Raw genomic sequence first — 4,817 nt, forward strand, 5'->3', positions numbered from 1 at the left:
TATTGAGTACAATATTGTATAACTGTAATAATTCAACTGTAAACCTAAAAATTGCAGCCAATCTTGAAACAGATGCATTTCAGCTCTGGAAATTGTTATTGAATATGTTAATGATCTTGTCATGAAATGTGTCTTCTTAGTATGTGGTTATTAATTAATTTTAAAAAGTTGAAAAATCATTAGAATGGTTGTCATTGCAGAACATAAAAATGAATTACAAAATATGTGCTAGTAATTAAAATATGTATCTTTTATTTACTTACAACAACGAGTAACAAGAAGAAATATCACGAAAACTCTAGAAAGTGGAGGTGGAAGCACAGGGGAACGTTTATAATTTAGTAACTTGACAACACTTCAAACAAGGGTTAAGTACTTTAATTTAGCACAGACCTCCATAAAGTAAGAAATATGTAACAGCTTGGGGACTTAGAAAAGAGTAAAGAATAAAGCTGAAGTTTGGGAGAATGGATTAATCCAGGGAGAGGTACATAATAAAGGTGTTGAAGAAGAGCTAGAAATATCTGAGAAGCAGAAAGATGGTGTGGTTGCTTTGTAAGCATGACACGGTCACACAGAGTAGAGCTAACATTTGCATCAGGTTGTTTGATTGTGGGAAAATGACAGAGCTAAAAGGAAGAGAGCAGGAAGAGCTGGAAGAGATGCCAGGGAATGCCACTCAGCACCACGTTTTTATTATGTGCCTGATCCTCTCCAAGTGACTTCAGAACAAAAATTTTATGTTTCTTTCTCTCAAAAAGCAAAATAGGATCAGCTATTAAGGGATTTGCCCAAGAGTATATAATCTGCACATGGCAGCTATAAGGGGAGGAAGCTTCCTGAGTAGAACTAGGGAGTAAAAGCCCCCAGAGGAATGGGTCACCCCTTTGGGTACCAGTGTTCTTATCACAAAGACCTCATAACAGAGTCTCCTCTGTATTAGCTGAATGCATGACCTGGGTGAGTCCTAGTTGGCAAATTCACTGTATTATCATGATCTTAAATAAATTATGGAGTATTGAGATGAGGCCTCTGTATGCATTGTGAGCCAGTGGATGGTCATTTTCAAAGGAAGTGTAAAAAGTAAAAAAAAAAAAAAATAGTCAAAAACAAAAAAATAAACAAAGTGAAGAAGGAAAGAAAGAAAGAAAAAAGAAAGAAAGAGTGCTCAGCTGCAATTCCAGAATTCCTGAGGCTGAGAGGCAAGAGGATCAAGAGCACAAATCCTTCTAGAATTGCATAGTGTATTCAAAGCCATCTATGGATACAGAGTGAGAGCCTGCTTCCTTGCATTAAAACAATAATAAAACCTTAACTGAAAAAGAAAAGTAACATAGGTTTAGTTTAAAAAGTAGATAAAAAGGAAGAAGTTGATTTTGCCTTTATTAGTGATATGATCTTGCTCAAACACTTTCCATTGCTATTTCGTTTATTCATGAGCTACATCAAGGAATGTGAAAAGTTATTTCCTGTTATTACACATTACAATTTGATTATTCTTGGAATTGCTTGGAAATAATTGAGCAAAATTCATAAAAATTTTCCTTTGTAAGGAGGGTCAACACAGAGGAATCATTTCCTCCATGCTTCCAAGCAAAGCCAGCCATGGTCAAGCAGGACCTTTGACTTATCTTCACATAGATGGAACTGGTAAAAGAAAGGAGCCAGGGGCTCCTCCCAAGCCCATGTGACCCCTGAGGAACAAATCCTCACCCTTAAGAGTAAAAATAAATTGGTTTATCTGGGCCAACTATATGATCTTAAACACCCAAAGGGAAAGTATAACCAAAGATTAAAAGGGTCAATATATTTTTTTAAGATTCCATATGTATAGCTAAAGGCTATATAACAAGAACAATGGTGGACAGGAGATACCTTCCTTTGAGTTGTTGGCCAGGTGGCCCAAGAGACTCCCCAGCAGTAATCCATGATAGAACTGGGAAAATGAACAGCAGGCCCCAATCTTACCTAAAGGAATGTTGACAACTGATTGCTGCTAGATGAGGAAGAGCTGATCTTCCTAAAGCAAGGAACTATAGATAGGTTGACTAGATTCAGAGGATGGACAGCACTGGGGAATTGCTGGGGGTGCCAACAACACAGTGGACAGTAACAGGGTTGACAGTATATGGGTTCCAGTGGTGGGGGGGGCTATGGGAAGGTACCATTTGGGATGTGGGTAAATAAATGAATAAGATTTTTTGGAATGTTCTGTACAAAATAGACACAACAAAATCAACAAATAAAAATATTAGTTATATTTGAGGAAGAAGCATAAAAATTTGCTTTACGTCGCTCTGCGGCAGACAGAATGTGGCATCCTCAGTCACAGGATACCTACGCCCAAGTCAGGTGGAAGGATCCTTTAACTGGACAATGGAATGGCCCCGACTCTGTATTAATTTCGGGAAGAGGGCATGTTTGTGTTTTTCCACAGGATGCTGATGGAGCCAGGTGGCTGCCAGAAAGGCTGATGAGGTTTGCTGGACGAGTGCCAAAGAAAAAAGAAGTAGAAAAGAATGAGGAGACAGAGTTGTCATGATATTAGAATTTTCTATGACCTAAAATTAAGAACACCGAGTACCACAACTAGTCATACATGGATATTGGCTATGAATTTCCCAAATCTAAATGGCACATCTGCAATGCAACCTCTACATCTAAGGCTTTGGAATATAGAACAAGAGTTAAAGAAAACAACAATAAATATCTCAATTCTCATTAATGAAGCTCCCTCATGCAACAGAAGGCCACAAACACAAAAGGTCACAAATGACCAAAATGTAGAGTCTAAAAATCTGCAGGTGCTGGTTCTTGGAGAGGACTCCTACAGTAATCTACACCCACCCAGGGCTCAGTGACCATTGTGGAAGAGGGGGTAGAAAGATCGTAAGAATCAGGGAAGAGGTGCATGACCATATAGAAATAGAGTCCTACAAGCTCTTGGGACCCTGTTCATATGAATACACAGCAATGGTGTCAGCATGCACAAGACCCATGAAAACTCAAATCAGACTAAAACTCACCACAGTACTTAGGAAATGGGAAAGAAATCCCAACCTCAGCCAAGGAACCAATGGCAGCTGATCACTGCTGGGTGAGGGAGAATTGGTCTCCTTTAAGGGAGTGATGCTAGATAGGTTGAAAAGGCTCCAGTGGATGAACTCATACCAAGGTGTTGGGAGCTATTAATCCATTATGTACATAAGCTGTGGCAGGCTTGTTTACTGAGTTTGTGTTTTGCACACCAGTACCTAATCTGCCAAGTGAGGAGGAATGTGTTTATATGGTGGAGCTCAAAACATGCATTTGACCGCTCCTTGACCCTCAGATACAGGTGGGGAAAACAGCTGTTGAAACTAATTGAGTTCTTCTGTATAAAAAGGCAGAGCTGAAATAAACCAGGGCTGCAGTATTTACTGTCAGTCCTCCCAAGTATCTTTTCTGTCTCTTTTTCTTTCTTTCAATCCTCACTCCCCCTTTCAGGTACTGTCCATTTTGGCCAGCTGGCACATTACTATTGAAATCTGCCTGATGATTTTATATCCATGCTCAGGTATCAAGGATCACAGAAATTAACTGACTGTGACTGGTAATTATCAGATATATAGAGATTGGAGGCTCATGTGCAAACATCTAAGTGTTAGTAGCATTAAAAATGAGATTTCCTGTATGAAACAGTATATTTTAAAATGAAACGAAGATCTGTTTTAAAGGTTAAAACCTCATTCAGTTTTATATCTTATAGGGTTTATACTGAGTTCATTACTGTATAACTGTATTAATTCAACTGTGAACTTAAAATTTACAGCCAATTTTGAAAGAGATGCCTTTCTGGAAATTGTTATTGAATATGTTAATGCTGTAACGAAATGCTTCTTCTAATCATGTGGTTAATAAATAAATAATTTTTTAAAAAATTAAAATAATTTGTAGTATAGAGGAAACCCAAAATATGATAAATATAATTCTGAAGCGGCAAATTCCTCAAATGATTTGGCTATTTATTATTCATTTGACAAGATTTTTGAAAAGTAAAAAATTACCTGTAAGAGGCCTCTTGCTAAATGATAAAATGATCTCCTTTTCTAAGTATATAAAGAACTTGAGGAAACAAACCACTGTTTAGAGACTATTTGCTACTCTGAGATAGCAAAAGACAAACCTACTGTGACTTTGAAACATGACTCAGGTGTCCAGTGGAGCCAGTTCTTCTGTGGTATGGAACGATAATGCCAGAGGCCATCATATAATTCCAACTTCTGACTCCTTTGACTTTCCTTTCATGAAAGGGCAAAGGCAGACACTGAAGAAAATTCCTACAAAAAGCAAGGTTTGTTCCTTCCACTGGTTAAAACAAGTCTTGAAACACAGGTGCACAAAAGATCAAAAGAACGAGGGCAAGAATACCGATGGGCTCTACTTGGGTGCCTGACCTTCACGTGACACAGAAGAGGCAGAGCCCATGGCACCTGGACAGGCACAGTGTCTTTAGAGCTGTGCTTGGTTTTATTAACTGCATAATCAGCAATCCTTATAGGAGGTGAGTGTCTCAAAGAATTAATGAATGAGGGGCCATGGCTAGTGCAGGCATAATTCTTCTCAGGATTTGATTGTTTCAAAAGATTGAAGAATGTGGTACTAGTGCTGGATTTTTGCTGAGTTATAATGAATCTAATGTTTGGGGAGGATAGGTCAAAGAGGTGAATGTGACATTTAATTGCCAGTGAAAAGAAGAAAATATTGTAATGATGAAAATAAATAAACAGTAAACACAAATAAGCACCTGGAGCAATCTAGCAAATATGATTAATAGA

Source organism: Nannospalax galili, unplaced genomic scaffold (genome assembly GCF_000622305.1).
Source record: "Nannospalax galili isolate Female #2095 unplaced genomic scaffold, S.galili_v1.0 scaffold203, whole genome shotgun sequence".
NCBI classification, from domain to species: domain Eukaryota; kingdom Metazoa; phylum Chordata; class Mammalia; order Rodentia; family Spalacidae; genus Nannospalax; species Nannospalax galili.